This window comes from Coenobita brevimanus, chromosome 15 (genome assembly GCF_032717465.1).
Source record: "Coenobita brevimanus isolate Jiangsu-jjx chromosome 15, ASM3271746v2, whole genome shotgun sequence".
In the NCBI taxonomy this organism is placed as follows: domain Eukaryota; kingdom Metazoa; phylum Arthropoda; class Malacostraca; order Decapoda; family Coenobitidae; genus Coenobita; species Coenobita brevimanus.
Window position 1 is genome coordinate 17477472 of NC_136968.1, and position 23890 is coordinate 17501361.

The 23890-nt window shown below is 42.1% G+C and overlaps 1 protein-coding gene and 1 pseudogene across 1 annotated transcript in view; both read left to right on the forward strand.

The window, feature by feature from the left end:
• The window catches only part of LOC145390686 (sacsin-like), a 333656-nt gene that overhangs the window by 275196 nt on the left and 34570 nt on the right, over positions 1–23890 (forward strand). The window lies entirely within an intron of this gene.
• On the forward strand, positions 12721–12839 carry LOC145390785 (5S ribosomal RNA; annotated as a pseudogene).

Here is a 23890-nt window from a genome sequence, read left to right on the forward strand (position 1 = left end):
AGACAAAAATTTATGGGTTTCACTCTTTTAGGGGACGAAATGGAATGAAAATGTATGCATTTATTCTCATAAATTAGTGTTCAGTTCCACATTCTTTGATTTCATGCTTCCCAGCACATTTTGGACCATCTGAGCTCATGGCTATCAGCCTTTTCTCATGTCTCACCAACTTTACCCCACACTCTTATGGGTTTTGCAATTTTAGGAGACAGAATGGAATAAAAATGTTTGCTAACCAGAAAAAAAATTACTTTCATCCCTGTGTCCTCGTAAGTTAGCGTTCAGTTCCACATTCTTCGTTCGATTTTGTGCATCCCAACACATTTTGAACCGACTGAGCATAACGGCTATCAGTCCTTTCTTGCTTACGCTGAGTTCTACTTATGCTATGCAGTAAGATTTTTTGTGTGTGTGTTTGAGTGTCACGTGAGGACATTGACTAGTCATGCTTTGTGATCTGCCCCAGCCACCAAGAAAGCGGCACATCGTCACATAATGAGATAGTAAAGGAGTTAGTTAGAGCAGAGAAAGAGGCAGGCAGAAATTGTGCCCAGAATTATAAAATAGTAAAGGAGTTAGAGCAGGGCAAGAGGCAGGTAGAAGTGGTGGTAAACATTGAAGTAAATCCTGACTAATTTAATTTCTAGGTTTTGTTTAGGTCTTCAGTTAATACTGTATTTGCTTAGCTTGCCATAAATGTACCAGAGGTTGTAAAAGCTCTTACAGAGTTGCTTTCCAGTCATAAAGTGCCCAGTTATTTTGTGATGGCTTGCTTGAGGGGTTGTAGGTAGGATTCTGGCTGAGCGAGGGAACGAGGGGGGCAGGTGTTGTGAGACCAGCAGTGTGGAACCAGCACTGGCAGTGAATATAAGCTCTAACCATCCCTCTCCATCAGACACAGATATTAAGTACTAGTGTAGCTATTGGGAAGAGAAATCCCTGTGACCACGCTACATTCCTGCCTGTTCATGTTTGTCCTTCCTGCCCTACTCAACTCTCTCATTCAACTAGTGTCCGCATGTGTACAGAAAAGTCTGCAGAAGTACTCCCCCACCAGACGAGACCCTCCACTAATTTTGTTAACTGTGCTTGTGTTATGTGTTTGTGCTGCTTTGTGAGGTTGTACTGTGATGTATCCACAGTGTTTAAGCCATGCTAGCTTTGCGCAGTGGAAGTATTGTAACCAATGAGGTCTTGCCTAAGTGACGTATTTGCTGCTGCTATAAAGCTCGAATTGGGAAAAGTCGTCAATACCATTTTGGCACTTTTGCAGCACCTCGGTTTGGGTTTCCTTTCCTAGAAGGGTAGTCAAGTCGTACCCCACCTGCTCGTGGTGACCTCGCAGACACTCTGTTTTGTTTCCATTTCTGTTTTGTGTTTTTTTGGTTATCTTTTTTTTTTTCTCCTAAATTAGGGTGACACAAACGGGGGCAGCACTACCTGGGTTTATTCCGGGCAGTATTGTATATGCTTTTTGCTGCTGCTGTTGTTGTTTTGTTTTTGTTTTTGTTCTTTACCATGAGCAAACAACACCAGTGCCCTCGCTGCAGTAGGTCTGTAGCAAAAAATGCACAACCACAGAAGTGCTCCTACTGCATTGATTGGGTTCATATAGCTTGTGAAAATTTGGACGCAGGCGACTATCCATTTATGAAGAAGAGCCACCATCTGGGCTTTCGCTGGCTGTGTAACCAATGTGTTGCACCAGCAGACGAGGTCTTGGCTGGTGGAGGAAGTAGTGTAACCAAGAAGGAATTTGAAGATAAAGTTATTGGCCTAATCTTTCAGGCAATTAGAGATGTTTCAAACAGATTGGAGGCACTAGAGACCAAGGTCTCATCACCCATGGAGGTCATGCAAGATCAGGCCATGTCATTTGCGGATGCTGTTCGTGGGTCTCTTGTGGGGGGAGGGAAGGATCTGCCTGGGGGCATGATTGAGATCAGTGTTCATGGCCAGCAAAAAGCCATTCATTGTCAGCGTGTACTGATTGTGAAACCAAAGAGCGGCGCTGATGCCCTGACAAATCAGATGGGACCAGAAGACATCAGAGATGTACTTAACTCGGTACCGGTTGATAGCTGCCTTATGACCAAGGCTGGTGGGCTGGTAATGAAGTTTCCGTCAGCTGAGGCCAAAGGCGAAGCAACTGGGGTGCTGAGTGATCATTTCGGCTCTGAGGGCACTTTTTGCACATCAGAGCCAAAGAAAATGTTGCCTAAAATGGCCCTGACAGGCCTTTCCTCTTCCGTGGGTGACTTTGACATCATCCCAAACATTCTGAGAAAAAAACAACAAAATTAAGATGCTTGTTGATCGAGGTTGTACCCTTAACCTTCTCTTCACAAGAACAAGGAATGACACCAAAACTGCTGTCTTGAAAATGTCGCCAGAGGTGAGATCCTCCATTGTAGAACAGGACAATTACATCTATATGGATCTTACAAAATGCCGTGCTTTCGATAGATTCTGGGTTACACAGTGTCATCACTGTCAGGGCTTTGGTCATACATCTGAGAGATGTTCTAGGAAAGATGATGAACCTAAATGTGTCTTTTGTCTAAGGATTGTAGTAACAGAAATTCTCGCAAATGCATCAATTGCTCTTCAAGACATCAAGATGCTATTTCAGATTCATGGTCGGTTGCCCATTTTGCAACAAGTAGAGACTGTCCAAATATGATTTCTCGCAGGAATAGATTGATTGAAAACACCAATTTTGACCATTCAAAAAACTGTCTACATCCCTCTTGAACCAGTTAAGGATGGGTCATTTAAATATTTGTTCTATCCGTAATAAGATAGAGTATATTAATGAAACTCTAAATCAGCACGAGCTTGACATTTTGTGCTTGACTGAAACCTGGTTCTATGAGTCTGATATCAATATTATTCATAATGCTTTGCCTAAGACACATTCTATTATTAGTATTCCGAGGCTGCTGCTGACTATCCGGGAGGAGGCGTAGCACTCATCTACTCGGCAGCACTTGCAAACGTTTCGCTCATTGACTCAAACCTGACCCCATCTTCATTTGAATTTTTGGAAGTAGTGTGTATTAATAAATTTCCATCAGAATACCATTAGAATTGCAATTGTTTGTCGACCAGGTCATCCAGGCACAGATCGAGGTTTTATAGAGGAGTTTGGGCAATTTCTTGAAGCGTTTTCCCTTAAATCTGGAGGACTTCTTGCTTCTGATCTATCTATCTATCTATTGCCAGACGCCTCAATCCCGTTTGGGGTGGCCACAAACAAATCGCCTCCAAGTCGCCCTGTCCCCCGCTATTTCACTGCCCCGCTCCCAACTCACACCCCCCTCTCTCATATACCTTTCCACCCCATCCCTCCATCTCATCCTCGGCCTCCCCCTCCCTCTTCCCCCCTCCACCTCACTCACATAGACTCTCTTCATCAGTCTTTCACCCTCCATCCTCTCCACATGGCCAAACCACCTCAGTGTGTTCCTCATAACGCTTCCTATCACATCCACATCAACACCACAACGCTCCTTTATATTCTCATTTGTCAGCCTGTCTCTCCATGTGACTCCACAGGCTCCTCTTAAATAACTCATTTCCACTGCTCTCACTCTTGACTTGTGTCCTTCCAACAACGTCCAAGCTTCACTTCCATACGTTAGAGTTGGTATCACAATACTGTCATGTAGTAACTTTTTCACTTCCATGCTCACTTCCCTGTTTCTTATCACTGCTTTCAAAGAACCAGCAACCTTTCTTCCCTGCTGTACCCTTTCAAGCATTTCACCCTCCAAACCTCCATCCTTACTCATCACACTACCCAAGTACTTAAACGTACTCACATTTTCCAATTCCTCACCATCCAACCTCGCTGTACATTCACTGACTTCACCTCTCTCAAAGACCATCACTTTACTCTTCCCTACATTCACCTTTAGATTCCGTTTCTTACACACTCTCCCAAACTCATCCACCAAGCCTTGCAGCTCCCCTTCGTCTTCACTCAACAACACAGTATCATCTGCAAACAACAGTACAGGGTGTTTCCAAACACTATCCTCTCTCACCAGGGACACTCCAACATCCACTACCCTACCTTGTACCTCTTTTATTACCCCATCCATGTACAGATTGAACAACCATGGAGACATGACAAATCCCTGTTTCAACCCAACTTTCAAAGAGAAAAATTCACTTAGTTCACCATCCACATGCACTGCAGCCTTCGCACCATCGTACATACTCTTCACAGCATTCAACAACTTCCCATCTACTCCATATATTCTTAACACTTTCCACAATCCTTGTCTATCCACCCTGTCATATGCTTTCTCCAAATCCATGAAAGCCGCATACAACTTCTCTCCCTTATCTAGAAACTTTTCCACTAAAGATCTAAGAATGAATATCTGATCTACACAACCTCTTCCCTTCCTAAAGCCTCCCTGTTCTTCTCCAACTAATTTCTCTGTTCTTTCTCTAACTCTGTCAATAAGTATCCTACCAAACACTTTTTCTATTATACTAAGAAGACAAATGCCCCTATGATTACCACACACTTCTTTTTCCCCTTTTCCTTTGTACAAGGGAATAATTATACCTGACTTCCAATCCTCCGGGACTCTACCTTCCTCCCAGGCCAATCTGCACATCTTCCACATCCATTCTACTACTATCTCTTCCCCCATGCTTCAGCATTTCACCACACACTCCATCAATTCCTGGAGCTTTCCCCGATTTAACTTTCTTCATTGCTTCCACAACTTCTATCCTACTGATTTCTTCCTGTCTTCTCACTTCCCTCCTCCTCCCAGCCATTCCCCAGCCACTTATACTCGCATTACTTCCATCCTCTACGTTCAACAATTCCTTAAAGTGTTCTCTCCATCTGCTCACTTTTTCTTCCTTCTCCACAAGTAATCTACCATTTTTATCTTTCACTCCCCTGCTAACTTCACTTCCACCCTGTCTTACTCTTTTCGCCTCTTTCCAGAACATTTTCTTACAGTCCCTCCACTTTACACTCAAATTCCTTCCAAATTCCTCATCCACTCTCTTCTTACTTTCTCTTACTAATCTTTTCACCTCTCTCTTTCTACGTATAACTCTCTTTCTTCCTTCTCTCAACTTCTTCCACGCCCCTATTTCTCATCCATTCATTGCATGCTTTCTTCTTTTGTGCCACAGCCTGTTTCACCTCTTCAGTCCACCACGCTGTTCCTTGCACCCCCCTCCGTCTTCTCTTCCTTCCACACACCACATCACATGCTGCACATATTTCTTCTGTAAATATCCTACACACACCTTCCACGTCTCCCATCTGCTCCAGTTCATATTTGCTTAATCGTTCCTCCACTTCTCTCTTATACTCTGCCTTTTTCTCATCCTCTTCTAACCTTTCCACTCTCCTTGCCACTACTCCTTCCTCTCGTCTTTCCTTTCTTGTATTCCTCCATCTTACTTGAAACCTAATTCTGGCCACCACCAAGTAGTGGTCAGAAAGTCCACTCCTCCAGGCTCTATAAACTCTTGCATCCATTACACATCTTCACATCCTTTCATCCACACACACATAATCAATCATTGCCTTCCTTTCATTCAGTTCACCACCCACCCTTCTCATCATTCACCATATATACCTGTGGATCATTTTATGCCTGAAGAGGGTATTGGCTATCACCAACCCCCTCCCAGCACAAATGTCCACTAACGCACTCCCATTCTCATCTATCTCAGCAGGCACACCCCACTCACCAACTATTCCATCCACCTTCACATTCCCAACTTTACCATTCATATCACCAATCAAAAACACTCTCTCATTCCTTCCAAACATTTCCATGCACACTTCTACATTTGTCCAGAACTCTTCTCTCACTCTTCTAGCACGGTCTTGTGTTGGCGCATGCACACACACAATCGCCCACATTTGTATTCCAACTCTCAACTTTACCCACACAATCCTAGACCCAACTGATCCATACTGTCTTATGTTCCTCTTCCCTCTTTTACTCACAACTATACATACTCCTTCCTTTGCCCTCTCATTCTCATCTACTCCTGCACATATACCCCATCCATACTCCCATTCTCTCACACTTTCTCCTCTCCATTTTGTTTCAGCTATTCCACATACATCCACTTTCGCACCCTCAAGCACCTGGACAATCTCTCTCTCTTTCACCTCATCATTCGCTCCCCTTACATTCCATGTTCCAATAATCATGTCCTTTGTCCGGTCCTTGGTCGTCATCGTTTGGTCAGTCCTTGTCCGAGGCTTATTGTTTGGTTTTTTAGTTAGTTGTTTTCCGGGGAGGGGCACTAACCCTCCGCCAACCCTTTTAGCCGCCTTTTACGACAACCAGGGATACTGGGGGAGTATTCTTGAAAACCCCCCCTACCCCCAGGGGGTGATTTCATTTATTCGGTTGACAGTCCAGAGTCAAAGCCATTTTCTTCAGAATTCCTTGAGTTGATCATCCAGAACAATTTTTTCAGTCATGTGAGTAATCCAACTCATGTCTCAGGACATGTCCTTGACGCTTTTTTTTTTTTTTTTTTTTTTTTTAATGCGAGGAAGAAGGAACCAAAGGCCATGAGCCCACAGTAACAGTTCCCTCCAAGAGAAAAACAAAATACAATAGAGAGCCAAATTCAAGATCCGATCATTTTGAGATGCCTGGACACACTGCGTTTGAAAGACTGGAGATCATAGGCAGCAGGAAATACAGACAGAGGGAGACAGTTCCAGAGCTGACCTGTTGCATAAATGAAAGACTGGGGGTAACGGTTAACTCTTGCATTAGAGAGTTGGACAGAAAAGGGATGAGAGTTTCCTGCCAGACGGGTGCTACGCGCCCGTCATAGAGGTGGAGGAATGCAAGCAGACAGTTCAGAGGAGCAGTGACCATTAAAGTAGCGATAGAAAAGAGATAAAGATGCAACAGTGCGGCGAAGAGACAGAGGTTGAAGGGAGTCAGTAAGAGGAGGAGAGTTAATGAGACGAAAAGCCTTTGACTCCACCCTATTGAGAAGAGCTGTATGTGGGGAGCCTCCCCACACATGAGAGTTGTACTCCACACAGGGGCGGATAAAACCTCTGTATAGAGTCAACAATTGTGCAGGGGTAAAGAGAGAGCGGAGTTGGCTTAGCACACCCAATCTCTTGGAAGCAGATTTTACAAGAGCTGTAATATGATCTTTCCAAGATAAGTCCCGAGTAAATGAAACCCCAAGCATGTTCAAGGATGATGCAGGATTAAGCTGAATATTATTAAACATTAGTGGGTATACCTGTGGAAGATTTTGTCGGGTTGATAGGTGTAAGAACTGAGTCTTAGATGCATTAAAGACAACCATATTATTTTTACCCCAGTCAGAGATATGAGCCAAGTCAGACATTAGGTGTGCCATAGCCTCATCCCTTGTTTGTTGAAGTAACTGTTGAGATGGGCGTTGCGGGAACCGAATGGAAAGGTGAAGGGTGGAGTCATCAGCGTATGAGTGGATAGGGTTAGATGTACAGCTTAGAAGATCATTGATGAATAAAAGGAAGAGAGTTGGTGATAGGACAGAGCCCTGAGGAACACCACTGTTGATAGATCTAGGAGAAGAACGATGGCCGTTTACAACAGCGGCTATAGAACGACCAGAAAGGAAGCTAGCGATGAAGGCACAGATAGAAGGATAGAAACCATAGGAGGGCAGTTTGGAAATTAAAGATTTATGCCAGACTCGATCGAAAGCCTTTGAGATATCAAGTGCAATGGCAAAGCTTTTGCCAAAGTCCCGAAAGGAGGATGACCAGGAGTCTGAAAGGTAGGTGAGAAGATCGCCAGTGGAGCATCCCTGACGGAACCCATACTGACTATCGGAAAGAAGGTTGTGATAGGAAAGATGCCTTAAAATTTTTCTATTAAGAATTGACTCGAAAACTTTTGAAATACAGGACGTTAAAGCAATTGGACGATAGTTGGAGGGTTGGGAGTGGTCACCCTTCTTTGGGACTGGCTGAATGAGAGCAAACTTCCAGCAAGAAGGAAAGGTACAAGTTGACAAACAAAGGCGAAAGAGTTTGCCTAGGCAGGGTGTAAGCACAGAAGCACAGTTCTTGAGAACAACAGGAGGGACCCCATCAGGCCCATATGCCTTCTTAGTACTGAGGCCAGTGATGGCAGAAAATAAATCAACTGAAGAAATTTTAATGTCAGCCATGAGGAAGTCAGAGGGGGGAAGTGATGGAGGAACAGCACCGGAATCGTCTAAGGTGGAATTGGAGGAGAAAGTCTGTGCGAAGAGATCTGCTTTATCAGTAGAAGAAATAGCTACAGAACCATCAGAGTAGAAAAGAGGAGGGAAGGATGATGAGGTAAAGTTGTTAGAAAGATTTTTAGCAAGGTGCCAGAAGGAGCGGTAAGAATTCGAGTTGGAGAGTTGAGAGCATTTAGTATGGATGAAATTATTTTTAGTAGAGCGAAGAACAGACTTAGCACGATTCCGGGCAGAAACGTAAAGATGATGTGATTCAGGGGTGGGTTGGCTCCGGTACCTTTTGTAGGCCTTCTCCTTGTTGCGGACAGCATTAGAACAAGCGTGATTAAACCAAGGCTTTCTTGCGTTAGTCAAAGGATATGAGAAAGGAATGTATGCTTCCATGCCCGAGAGAATAACCTCCGTAATGCGCAAGGCACACTCAGATGGCTCACGGCCATGGAAGCAATAATCATTCCAGGGAAAATCAAAGAAGTACTGCCTGAGGGCCTCCCAGTCCGCGGCTCCAAAATGCCACAGACGACGTTTCCCTGGAGGGTCCACAGGCCGTACCGGAGTGATAGGACAGGTTAAGGTAATAAGGTTGTGATCGGAGGAGCCCAACGGAGAGAAAAGATTAACAGAGTAAGCAGAAGGATTAGTTGTGAGGAAGAGGTCAAGTATGTTGGAGCTCTCTCCAAGGCGGTCAGGGATACAGGTAGGGTACTCTACAAGCTGCTGTAGGTCATTAAGGATAGAAAAGATGTAGGCTTGTTCAGCAGGTGGATCCGTGAAAGGAGAGGAGAGCCAAAGGTGGTGGTGAACATTGAAATCTCCAAGAATGGAGATTTCAAAGAAAGGAGAAATGGACAGAATGTGTTCCATCGAACATTGAAATCTCCAAGAATGGAGATTTCAAAGAAAGGAGAAATGGACAGAATGTGTTCCATCGTAGAAGTAAGATAGTCGAAGAATTTTTGATAGTCGGTAGAATTAGGGGATAAGTAAACAGCACAGATATATTTAGTCAGAGAATGACAGGAAAGCCGAAGCCAGAGTGTGGAGAATTCAGAAGAATCAAGTTCAGGAACACGAGAGCAAGATAAGTCGTTGCGTATGTATACACAACAGCCACCTTTGGCTTTGAAATGAGTATAGAGAAAGTAGGAGGATACAGAAAAGGGTTTGCTGTCAGTTGCCTCAGACAGCTGAGTCTCCATTAGAAAAAGAAGGTGAGGTTTAGAGGAGGAGAGGTGGTGCTCAACAGAGCGAAAGTTAGATGAAAGGCCGCGAATGTTGCAGAAATGAAGAAGAAGAGAGTCAGACAGTGGTTCCAGGCACCTCGAGTAGTCACCGGGAGAGGGGCAGATGGCGGGGGCATTTATGGTCCCCCCCCCCCCTGGGGACTCTGAGGCTTGATGAATCGACGCCATTTTTGGTGAATTTTGAATAGGAAGTGTAGTGTGTACTGTGCATGTAGTTTGGTGAAGATAGTTAGAGAAATTTGTACTGGAGATCATGCTGGCCTACTCTCTGTGTGACTGATCTTGTCCCCTCTTGGTTGCAGGCATGTATCAGATGTGGAGGTTGACTCATTTGACCCCTTCATCTCTGATCATGCTCTGATCACTCTTAGTTTTGATGTCCCAAAATCCTCTTCATATAAAAAGGTCATCAGGTTCAGAAATTACAGGAATGTTGACCGCCAGTTGATGTGTCTTGAAGTTGATTCTACAGATAGTGGTAGGTGGTGGTGACCACCATCCACTCACTTGATGTAGTGCTGCCTACTTCTTCCTTAGCCTTTATCATTTTTTTATTTCTGTGCCTGCCCTCCTCTCTTCCTATTTCTCCCATCTTTCCTGTCACTTCTTATTTCATTTCTTTCCTTTACTGGTGGCTTTACATTGAGTGACAGGCCAAATAGTTTCCTGTAAGCCAAGAAACCATTTACAACACTGGGTGGTAACCATATAACCAAACCGTACATGCTCCCTATGTGTCAACAAGTGGGCTGGTGGAGGGGTAGTGCCCCTCCCCGTAAAACAAATAACTCAAAGTCAATGGCCACCCCTTACGGGATTATGGCATCAGGCAATAGATAGATAGATAGATACTTCAGATCTTCCTTCTGATGAATAGGTTGATATTTACAACAATGAGCTTAGGTCAATTTTTGACCATTATTGTCCTGAGGACAATCACTGTACATGATAATTCTCTGTGGTATGGTCCATCCATTAATTCTTTGCGTAGACAATGTAGAAAGGCAGAACGTGAGTGGCGCTTGCGGCAGACCAAAGTAACTCATTTGCATTGTTTTCACAAGAAGAGCAGTCATTCACATTGTAAAAGCCCAAAAGGCTAGTATTATCAAAATAAAGTTGATTCATGTGGTGGTGATAAAAAACAACTCTGCAGATGTGAACAATTTGGTTGGTCGGATGTATGTAATTGTTAAACCAACTTCTGTATCTTATGCCCAATTGGCTTCTGATTTTGCTTCATTTTTTACAACTAAGATATCTCGCATAAGAAGTGGTTTAGACAGCAGTTCTCCCAGTGAAGTGTACTCGTTGACTTCCAGCCACGGTGCACTGGGAATCATTTGCTTTCAACATTTCATTCACTGGATGTAAACAGAGTTAAATGTTACATCAGAGAACTTAATAAAACATTTTGCTCACTTGATCTGTGTAACATGTCACAACTACCTGATCTGTAAGAGTATGCTGCAGAATTTTTCTGCAACATAATAAACAGATGCCTCTTAGAAAGTAATTTTGTGCAGTCTGAGAAACGTGCATTGCTTAGGCCCCTAATTAAGAAACCTGGCCTTGATGTCGTGAGCATGACAAATTATCGTCCCCTCTCTAACCTGCCTTTTTTATCCAAGAATATTGAGTGGGCCATACTCGATCAACTCGTACCACTACTGGAACACAACAGAGTTGTTCCTGTTGTTCAATCAGCATACAGAAAATACCATTCAGCTTAAACTGCATTAACAAGGATTCATAGTGACTTGGTGGCAAACACTTGCAGTGAGATGTCCTCTATCCTAGTTCTGTTGGATCTGTCTGCAGCTTTTGATACATTAGATCATAAACTATTTTGGATTATCTGTATTTTTATGGCGTTTGTGATAGTGCCCATTTGCTCCTGAAGTTGTATCTGTCAGACAGATCTCAGAGAGTGGTTGTTGATTACTCTAGCTCTGATTCTGCTTCCCTTCTGTTTGGAGTCCTTCAAGGATCAGTTTTGGGTCCAGTTCTATTTTCTATCTACACAAGTGGTTTATCATCTCTACTTGATGCTCATGGTGTGTCCTATCATTTTTATGCTGATGACACCCAGCTATATGTTAAGATGTCAGATATCAACGATACTAAGACAGAGCTTGAATCTCTAATGTCTGATATTAAGATTTGGATGGCTAAGAGGAAACGTAAGCTGAATGATGGTAAAACTGAGATCATCATCATCAGAGGAAACAGAAAGGGTGATGACACTGATAATGCCCTGGCTTTGAACATTAGCATGTCACAGCTTCATCCAGTTGGTTCTTTTCGAAATCTGGGTGTTTATTTTAATTCAAAGTTAAATTACAAAGAACATATTAATCAGGTTGTCAGAGGGTGTAACTTGCATATCAGAAATCTGTACTCTGTGAGAAAATTCTTGAATAGACATTGCCTCTTAACATTGGTCCATGCTGTGGTCTTGTCTCACATTGATTATTGTAATTCACTATGGGTTGGTCTTCCAAATAATATACAGGTACTAACAAAAGTTCAGTCTGTGTTGAACAGGGCAGCACGGCTTATCTTTGGTCTCCCCCCGAGAACCTCAACTACCCCATTTCTGATTGAGTTGCATTGGCTACCCAGTAAAGGATAGAATTGAATTTAAAATGTGTCTTATTACATTCAAGGTTCTTAAGTTTGGTGAACCGAAGTATCTTGCCGAATTGTTAAAACTCCCATCGGCACACCTGGGTGTGATGTTGCACAGTGAAGATGATTTCTTGTGTCTTGACGAGCCAGGAGCCATTCACCAGTCATCTTTCTCTGATCATTCTTTTGTGTATAGAGCCCCTAGATTATATAACAGGTTGCCATTCTCCATAAGACAATGCTCTTCTGTTGAATCCTTTAAGAGACGCTGAAAGCCTTTCTTTTTTCAAAATCCTATGATCTGGAAAGAGGGACTATAGGGTTTAATTATTGCCACTTTCATATATATATGATGTAGTTTGTATTAAATACGAGAAATGTCACAGTTCTTGTAATTGTAAAAATAATGTACAGGTATGTGTGTCGAGCGCTAGTGAATTCCCAAAGGAAGAACTGGTGCTTTTGAGAAGCAAAAGGCTAGATTATCATTATTATTACACTGATTGTAATGTGCAGATTACTTGAACTTACTACTTAGGTTAAGTTAGGCTTAAGGCTTTGAGATTTTGATGAAGGTGTTATAATTTTTACCTAGGATATATATGCCACGTTGAGTACACCGCTTCCTGTCCGATCAGCGAAGTTAAGCAACGTTGGTTCTGGTTAGTACTTGGATGGGTGACCGCCTGGGAACACCAGATGCTGTTGGCATAACGTTCTCCCTACGTGTCGAGTGGGGTTGGTGGAGGATTAGTGCCCCTCCCTGTAAAACAATTAACTCTAAGCCCTTGGCCACCCCGTTTGGGATACATGGCGTCTGGCAATGAATGAATGAATGTATAACATATCTTAATTTTGCACATTGTTTTGACATACCCCAACACTGTGTTATTGATCATCTGGAGTCTTTTTCATAACAGTGCAGGAGTCAGGGTAATTTTTTCACCTTCATTGCCTTACTCTGTGAATGCATTATCGAAAGCTAACCTTGACAAACATACACTTTATTTGAAGCAGTAGAAGCACCTTACCAAATCAGTTATTCCTGATAGTCTGTTATATTATTCCAATTATTTCTGGGTGGTAAGTAAATGTTTCATGTGAAATCTAGCCTGTTATATTTTTCTGATTATTTCTGGGTGGTAAGTAAATGTTTCCTGTGAAATCTGTTGCCCCGTTGTTTTTAGCTATATTCCACTGTCAACTTGTTTGACTCATCAGGGTAATGGTGAAAGGGCCTGCCCTAACCTAAGTGTTTAAGTAAACCTAACCAAACCTATCTTAACTGTACCTAATAATTTAATCTAACCTAACCTATCCTCTCTTTGGGAAACACAAAACCACCTTTGAGTATGTTAAGATAGACAATCATAGGTACAACTTAAGGAACATGATGATAATAAGTAGGAAATATTTCAGCAGGAAAAGGTAACTTACCACCCTAAAAAAATACAGAAAACTAACAGGAAGAATATGAATTGAAATGGTAAGGCCTTTCTTCTGCTTCAAGTAAAGCGTACACTGAAGGGGCAAAAAAGCATGGCATGTATGAAAGCACCATCAGAACAATTTGAAAGGACTGGGAGAAAATTAAGAAGATAGTGCATGGGAACTCTGGACTGATGCGAACTTGGCAGCAGTGAAAGTTCATAATATTATCCCGAAGCCGACTGAGAAGCTCATCAGTTGTTATGTGGAGCATCAGAGAAAGAACAGCTAGTCATATGCTCAGTCAGTCCAAAATGTGTTGGGAAGTGCAAAATTGAATGAAGAATGTGAACTGAACACTGATTTGCGAGAACACATGGATGATCTATCTATCTATTGCCAGATGCCTCAATCCCGTACAGGGGGGCCACAAACAAATCGCCTCCACATCGCCATGTCACTGCCCTGCTCCCAGCTCACACCCCCCTCCCTCATATACCTCTCCACTCCATCCTCCATCTCATCCTTGGCCTCCCCCTCCCTCTACCCCCCTTCACTTCACTCACATACACTCTCCTCATCAGTCTCTCACTCTCCATCCTCTCCTCATGGCCAAACCACTTCAACGTGTTTCTCCTAACACTTTCTATCACATCCACATCCACACCACAATGCTTCTTCACATCCTCATTTGTCAGTCTGTTTCTCCATGTGACTCCACATGCTTCTCTCAAATAACTTTTTTTTTTTTTTTTTTTTTTTTTTTTTTTTTAACAGAACAGAGGAAGGAAAAACAAATGAATTAAAAAAAAAATCCATACACCAGATTACTGGTGTCCTCTGTTCATAAAATATCTGTAACAGTTAGATGTGAACAGCTGTAGGTTGAAGTTTGGAGGGAAACAACTCTGGGGAAGCGAGTTCCAGAGAGATGCAGTTCGGGGAATGAAAGAATTCTGATAGGCAGAAGTTCTGCAGTATGACTGAGTGACATGCCTGTCATGAGCAGTGCCAGATGCCCGTGTAGCATGATGAAAGGCGTGGAGAGGTGGCACAATGGACGCAACTTCGTCTGAGCATTTGCTATGAAAGTATCTGTAAAATAATGCAAGGGAGGCAACATTCCTTCTTACTTGTGGGGGAGTTAGTTTATTAGTAATAGCAGGGTTGTTAATAATTCTAACAGCTTTGTTCTGAATTTTGTCTAGTTGTTTTAATGCAAACTCTCCACATCCATTCCACAAGGATGAGCAGTATTCAAGCTGAGAGAGCACGTGACTCTTATAAATTATAGCTAACTGCTCGTCAGTGAAGAAGTTACGGACTCTGTACAATAATCCAGGTTTCTTTGAGGCGGTTTTAGCAAGTGATCTGACATGAGAGGTCCAGCTGAGAGCATTGTTAAGTGAGATGCCGAGAATTTAAATACTTTTAGAAATGGGAATATTTGTAGCATTGAAGGTAATATACGATTCTGGCAATACCTGCCTATTAGTAAATTGTATATATTTAGTTTTACTGACATTAAATGAGACAAGGATATTTTGTCCCCATTCATTGATTGTGGATAAGTCTTGATTTAAAGAGATGGCTGTACTGAGTTGAGAGTTAGAGATATCAGACTTTGTAAATGGATGTCTGAGTGTAAATGAACTATGAAGTGTTGAGTCATCTCCATATGAATGGGTGGGATTGTGGGTGACAGATGAGAGATCATTATTATGAATGAGGAACAGGGTTGGTGCCAGAACTGATCCCTGCGGCACGCCGGCATTAATTGAGTGGAAATTGGAATATACATCATCTACTTTTATTTTTCTGTTGCTGAGACATGAGGAAATCAAAGGAACAAAAGAGTTTAGTCTATAGCAAGGGAGTTTGGACAACAGGGAATGGTGCCACACACTGTCGAAAGCTTTAGAAGTATCCAGGGCTACTGTGTGAGTTTCTCCATGTAGGTCAATTGATTGATGGATGGTATGAGTCAGGAGATTGAGTATGTCAATGGTGGATCTTTCTTGGCAAAAAACATATTGTCTATCACTAATTAAGTTGTTGGATTCAAGATATTTAACTATATGCTTATTAATTGCAGTTTCAAAATCCTTACCAAGAGAAGATGTGACAGCTATTGTTCTGTAATCAGAGGGGTCAGAGGAACTTGCTTTCTTTGGAATTGGGTGGCTATTGGCTTCTTTCCAGGAATTAGGGAATGAAGAAGTATGTATGCATAGTCTGAATAATTTAACGAGAAAAGAATAAGTTCTGGGGAATATTTTTTCAAATCAGTTGGTGGAATTCCATCTGGGCCTGGAGCTTTGTTGGTAGGTAAATTGTCTAGGATGGATTTCACGTGCCTTGTCTGTATTTTAAGTGGAACAATTTTGGGAGAGTCAAGTTCTAGTGCTGGGATGTTCTGGCTGGCTTTATCTAAAGTAGAATTTCTGGCAAATGTATTGGCAAAGATATCTGCCTTCCCATGCGGGTCATTTGTAATGTTGCCATCTGGAGATTTTAGTGGGGAAATGGATGATGACTTGTTAAAGTTATTATTGAAAGAATTGAGAGTTGACTAGAATATTCTATTCTCATTAAGGTTGGTAAGTAGTTTTGATGCTTGGCTTTGAAGAAACTTTGATTTAGCAAGATTTTTTACGGCTTTAGCATGGTTTCTAGCAATTTTAAATTGAGAGAGTGATTCAGATGTTTTTGATTATAAATAATAGTTATATGATGATGACTTTTGGGCTGTTGCTCTGGCACAGTTGCTATCAAACCATTTTGGAGAGTTCAGTCTTTTAATGAATTGTTGACTTGGTATGAATAAATCCATACCAGTTAGTATTAAGTTGCAAATGTGAAACTGGGTAGAATTGACATCACTGGAGAAGAAAGACTGCCATGGAATGTCAGCAAGATAATTTCTAAATTCATCCCAGTTTGCCCTATCAAAGTGCCATCGAGTCACCCTGACAGGTTCAGAATGGGGAGGTTTGGGGGGGCTAACTAATGAGGCTTTGATGAGATTGTGGTCAGAGGATCAAAGTGGAGGCAATACCTCTATCCTGTACTGATCTGGATTATTTGTCAGGAACAGATCCAAAAGATGGGCATTATGGTCAGGATTATCTGGTATTCTGGTTGGTCGCTTTACCAGTTGCGTGAGATTAAACGATTCTGCAAACAGCTCACACTGCAGACCAGCATCGTCAGTCCTGGCAGAATGCAACAACCATTCAACATTATGTATGTTAAAATTGCCCAAAATGGTAATTTCGGTGCTAAGGGCAAGATTAAGGTTACTAAACTGTGTGGAAATGGAATCAAATACACTGGGTTCAGAAGAAGCACTGGGGGAGTGGTAGACTACACAGATATATTTGGTAATATTTTGACAGTTTATACAATGAGTAATCAAAACTGTGTGAAGTGAAGTTTAAAATGGTGTCAACTGCATAATGGGATTTGATATAACAACAGGTGCCATTGTTATGAAAGTTTGTGAGGAGATGGTAACCGGGAAAACAACATGGGGATATTTCAGTAGACAGTGAGATTTGTGGTTCTGTGAGGAATAGGGCCAGAGGGGATATGGACTGTAGGAATAAATGGACTGAATTTAAGTTGGTACTAAGCCCATGGATGTTGGTGAAGAATAAGGTGGCATATTCACTTCTCCGCTGATGAGCATGACCGAAAATCGCACTAGTCGCTGCCGGCACAGTTGCTTGATGGCGACCGGGAGGACTGTGTGCCGCCAGCCCTACTCTCCCGGTGGTGGCAATCCGAGGTACCACCTCTTTTGAAAGTAACATTGCAGTGGCCATTCCTAAGAGATTGAATAGAAGCTGTGATATCTTATGTGCATGTAGTGTGGTGTAGACAGTTGAAGGTTGAGGTATTAAGAGAGTATGCTGGCCTACTCTCTGTAAATGAAAACACTGAAAATGTTCAGCAAACGGGGATGGTCAGGATCTAGTCCTGAGGGCTGGTGAAACGGTAGCTCCAGCTCCCCGTATCACCAGTTTGCCATCCACCTCGGGAGTACTGCAATGTTCGACTGGTGCTACAGTCTACTCCTCTCATTTCCACTGCTCTCACTCTTGACTTGTGTCCCTCCAACAACGTCCAAGCTTCACTTCCATACATTAGAGTTGGTATCACAATACTGTCATGTAGTAACTTTTCACTTCCATGCTCACTTCCCTGTTTCTTATCACTGCTTTCAAGGAACCAGCAACCTTTCTTCCTTGTTGTACCCTTTCAAGCACTTCACCCTCCAAACGTCCATCCTTACTCATCACACTTCCCAAGTACTTAAATGTACTCACGTTTTCCATTTCCTCCTTTTCTCGAAGACCATAACTTTACTCTTCCCTACATTCATCTTTAGATTCCGTTTCTTACACACCCTTCCAGACTCATCCACCAAGCCTTGCGGCTCCCCTTCATCTTCACTTAACAGCACAGTATCATCTCCAAACAACAGTACAGGGAGTTTCCAAACACTATCCTCTTTCATTAGGGCCACTCCAACATCCTCTGCCCTACCTTGTATCTCTTTTATAACCCCATCCATATACAGATTGAACAACCATGGAGACATGACACATCCCTGTTTCAACCCAACCTTCAAAGAGAAAAATTCACTCAGTTCACTATCCACATGCACTGCAGCCTTGGTCCCCTCATACATACTCTTCACTGCATTCAACAACTTCCCATATATTCTTAATACTTTCCACAATCCTTGTCTGTCCACCCTGTCATTTGCTTTCTCCAAATCCATGAAGGCCACATACAACTTCTTACCCTGCTCTAGAAACTTTTCCACTAAAGATCTAAGAATGAATATTTGATCTACACAGCCTCTTCCCTTCCTAAAACCTCCCTGTTCATCTCCAGCTAAATACTCTGTTATTTCCCTAACTATGTCAATAAGTATCCTACCATATACTGTTCCTATTTAACTAAGAAGACAAATGCCCCTGTGATTACCACACATTTGTTTTTCCCCTTTTCCTTTGTACAAGGGGATAATTATACCTGACTTCCAATCCTCCGGGACTCTACCTTCCAGATCAACCTGTACATCTTCCACACCCATTCTACTACTGTCTCTCCCCCATGCTTCAGCATTTCACCACACACTCCATCAATTCCTGGGGCTTTCCCCATTTTGACTTTCTCCATTGCTTCTACAACTTCCATCATACTGATTCCTTTCTCTCTTCTCATATCCCTTCTTCTCCCAGCCATTCCCCAGCCACTTATACTCGCATTACTTTCATTCTGTATGTTCAACAATTCCTTAAAGTGTTCTCTCCATCTGCTCACTTTTTCTCCCATCTTCACTAGTAATCTATCTTTTTTATCTTTCACTCCCCGACTAGCATCACTGCCACCCTGTCTAACTCTCTTTACCTCTTTCCAGAACATTTTCTTAGTCCCTCCACTTTACACTCAAATTCCTTCCAAATTCCTCATCCACACTCCTCTTACTCTCTCTCACTAATCTTTTCACCTCTCTCTTCTCTACATATAACTCTCTCTTCCATCTCTCAACTTCTTCCATGCCCCTATTTCTCATCCACTCACTGTATGCTTTCTTCTTGTGCCACAGCCTGTCTCACCTCTTCATTCCACCATGCTGTTCCTTGCACCCCCTTTCGTCATCTCTTCACCCCACACATCACCTCACATGCTGCACAGATTTCTTTTGTAAATATCCTGCACACACCTTACACATGAATGAAAGAGTAATTTTTTTCAGGTTAGCAAAGACTTACGTTCCATTTCGTCCCCTAAAACTGCAAGACCCAGAAAGTTTCATCAAAGCACATGGCCTCACATCCCTACGGAAGGCTGTAGAGAAAAGGCCAAACTTTATGACAACAATAATATTGGGGGGTGGGGGTAGAGTGCAAGGGAGCTATGGATCAATGACACAAGGGCACCCAGCCCAACTTTTTGTTAATGCTGTTTTTAATTCCATTGATGTTCCTAATTACGGTAGTTACATCTTTTTCAGTGTTTTCCTGATGGTGGGTATAAGTATGGGGTAGATTATGTGAGGTAGGGTGGTAAGAAGGGGTAAAAAAAAGTCTTTTAAGTTGCCAGAACACACTGTACCGTTATACGAAGTAGGGGTAATTTACATGGGGTAGGGTGGAAAGAAGGGGTAAAAACAAGAGTTTTGGAAGTTGCCAGAACACATTGTACAGTTATGCATGCAAACATATTGTTTGGGTGATATGGGTTTGAGTAACACGGTCCTTGTCTAGTACCTATTGTCTGCATTACCGGAGGATTGAGTGTATTAAATATAAATCATGACACACACACACACACACAAAACCGCTCGCTGGTGCAGTGGTAACGCTCTCGCCTGCCAACAGGTGGACGGGAGTTCGCGCCTCGCTCAGGTTGCGAAAAGTTTCACTGACGAAGTGGGTGGTTACTGTCCCCCTTGAGCAAGGGGATGGGTGTGTGCATGTGTGAAGGTCACAGCCTTACCCTTAGATCGGACTATATGAGCTCTCAGCTCCCTTCCGGGAGGGTAAAAGCTGACGATCACGACCATCAAGTGATCCTGACCGACCCGGTGAATTACCCGTTGAATTACACACACACACACACACACACACACACACACACACACACACACACACACACACACACACACCGCTCGCTGGTGCAGTGGTAACGTTCTCGCTTGGCAACTGGTGGACGGGAGTTTGCGCCTCGCTCAAGTTGCGAAAAGTTTCACTGATGAAGTGGGTGGTTACTCTCCCCCTTGAGCAAGGGGATGGGTGTGTGCGTGTGTGAAGGTCACAGCCTTGCCCTTAGATCGGATTATATGAGCTCTCAGCTCCCTTCCGGGAGGGTAAAAGCTGACGATCACGACCATCAAGTGATCCTGACCGACCCGGTGAATTACACACACACACACACACACACTTTTTTGAAAATGCGGATTGGAGAAAATTCAGAGAAACAAGAGAGATACAGAGGAAGTGGGATATCTTTCTAGACCTCTATAATTTGGGAGTGGAAAAATTTGTACCAAGAGTAAGAGGGAGAGAAAGCAGGAAAAAGGAGTGGTTTAATAGAAGGTGTATGATAGCAAAAAAAGAGAGAGATAAGGCGTGGAACAATTGGAGAAAGAGAGGTAACGACAGAACAAAGGAAGAATATAAAAGAACAAGAAATGAATACACAAGAATACGTAGAGAAGAAGAAAGGAATTTTGAAAAAGGTATAATTGACAAATGCAAGGATGAACCCAAACTGTTTTATAGATTTGTTAATGGCAAACTGAAACAAAAGGATGGAATCACCAAGCTGAAAGTAGAAGGAGAGGTCTTTAAGGATGCGGCAATGCAAGCAGAAATAATGAACAAACGTTTCCAGTCAGTTTTCACTAAAGAAAAGGAGCTTGTGGAAGGGGAGGGAGTGATTAGAAATGTTCCGGTGATGAAAGATATAAAAGTGGAGGTACAGGAAGTGTATAAATTACTGGAAACTCAAGATGTAAGGAAAGCCCCAGGACCTGATGGAATTTCTAATTGGGTACTGAAGGAATGCAGAGAACAACTGGCGGATAAAATTCACAGCTTAATTGCATGCTCACTGGAAGAGGGGAAAGTGCCAAAAGAATGGAAGAGGGCAAATGTGGTACCAATTTACAAGGGAGGAAACAGGGAAGAACCCCTGAATTATAGACCAGTGTCTCTAACCAGCATGGTCGCAAAATTGTGTGAGAGAATCCTGAAAGACAGATGGATAAAATATCTGGAAGAGATGAATATTTTGGCTGAATGTCAGTTTGGATTCAGAAGTGGAAGGTCATGTGTTTCCAACTTGTTGAGCTTTTACTCAAGAGCGATTGATGTGGTACAGGAGAGAGATGGTTGGGTGGATTGTGTGTACTTAGACTTAGAGAAGGCCTTTGACAAGGTACCTCATAAGAGACTAATGTGGAAACTAGAATATATAGGAGGACTAAAGGGGAAACTTCTGGAATGGATGAGAGACTTTTTGAGAGACAGACAAATGAGGACAGTAATAAAGGAAAAGATGTCTGGATGGAGAGAAGTAACAAGTGGAGTCCCTCAAGGCTTGGTGTTGGCGCCAGTAATGTTCCTGATTTACGTAAATGATATGGTAGATGGAGTGAACAGTTATGCTAGTCTGTTTGCGATGATGTAAAGATCTTGAGGAAGATAGAGGCTGAGGAGGATTGTAAAATACTGCAGGAGGATTTGGATAGGATACTCAGTTGGAGCCGGACGTGGGAAATGAAATTCAATGTAAAGAAATGTAAAATATTGGAAATGGGTAAAAGTACCAGGAGACCATCACTGAATTATTTTTTGGGTAATGAATTAATCACAAAAAGGAGAGAAGAGAAAGATTTGGGAGTGCTGGTCCAAGATAGTTTGTCACCAGAAAAGCACATTAACAAGATAGTTGGAGAGACTTATAAGCTCTTGACTAACATAAGAGTAGCATTTCATTATATGGATGAGGAAATGATGAAAAAATTGATAGTGGCCATGATCCGCCCCAGGTTAGAATATGCAGCGGTAGTGTGGTGCCCACACAAAAAGAAAGATATAAACATGATTGAGAGAATACAAAGAACAGCAACCAAGATGGTCCCCAGTCTGACAGACCTGTCATACAGAGAGAGGCTGGAAAAACTGGATTTGCCTTCCTTAGAGGAAAGGAGAAAGCGGGGAGACATGATTGCAGTGTTCAGGACCATGGTGGGAGTAGATAAAATTGACAAAGAGGATCTGTTTGTATGGGATAAGAGAGCAGCAAGAGGACATGGAATGAAATTGAAAAAGTCAAGCTGCTTGAAGGATATCAAGAAATATAGTTTTCCTTACAGAAGTATAGACTTATGGAATAGCCTGGACAAAGAGATCGTCCAGTCTAAAAACTTAAACGAGTTTAAAGTTAAATTCGACTTATTGAGAAACAGCGACGGAAACCCACGAGCATAGTACATTCCGTGTATATCACAATTAGGTATATTAGGTAAATACTTAAATATTTGGAACGACTTAGACAAAGAGGTGGTGCATGAGAAAAACATTCATGTGTGTAAAGGTAGACTTGATAAATGTGGATATGGAGACAGGACAACACAAGCATTGCTCAATTCCTGTATACTACAAATAGGTAAATACAAATAGGTAAATACACACACACATACACACACACACACACAGAGGGAGTCATCAGAGGTAGACGTCCGACATTGGCGCTCCATACCAAACCAACAAGGCCAGTGGCATTACCTAAATTAGTATCTTTGAATGAGTCAAGCTCTGTACCAGGTTAGACTAAATGATTTTTCATGATTAAAAGGGAAAAAAAAAAAATAAGTTTAAACAAGACTGGTTCAAACAGAACAAAGAACCACGAGGAAAAAAAAAATGCGCTGAGTCAGCTGGGTTTGTTTAGACTACAGCAACACGGGGAAAGTGTACATACTCTGTAAGTACATACTCTGTTCATTTAGTATTACAAAATGGATACATACGTCAGTAAAACAAATTTGGAAAAGAAAAGGGATAAAAGTAAAAAGCAAAATGATGATTTCTACCAAGAACTGGTTGAAGTGGAGACTCACAATAGACTGGTTGAACGTGTACACAAACTAGAAATGGCTTTCAAAAATGAAATTGATGAAATAAAGAAGCAAATGCACTTGCAAAAGGAAGAGATAGAAAAACTAGGAAGGGAGGCCAATAAGAAAGACACAACCATCAGTGAACTAACAGTGGAATTGAGTACGCTTAGGAAGAAAATGAGTGAAATGGCAAGTACAGTAGTCAATCACGAGAGTGTTATGGAAGAGTTAAAAAATGACACAGAGACAATTAGGCAAGCAAGCAGTCTTATGGACTAGAGCAGTGATATTGAGGAGAAGATAACACAGGTGAATGAAGCTGTGCAGAGCTACAAAAATGATGTAGAAACCACGTATGCTGAAATGGTGAAAGTAAAGAAAGACTTAGAAACAAGAGTGGAGGAAAAAAAGCATTAAAAAGGAAGTGAAAAGAATAATCCAAAACAATCCAAAATTAGTCAGAGATTCAGTAGAGATAAACAAATCAATAGTAATCACTGGTATAGAAGAGGAAGAAGTTAAAAACAAGATCACAAGAGACAAAAAGGAGATGGCAAATGTAATGAGCTTACTGAAAGAAGTATCAGAGGAAATCTGTAGTAAAGACATAGAGGAACACAAAAGGTTAGGGAAATACGAGAAAAGCAAGACAAGACCTCTAACGGTGACTTTCCAGAGTGTAAACACT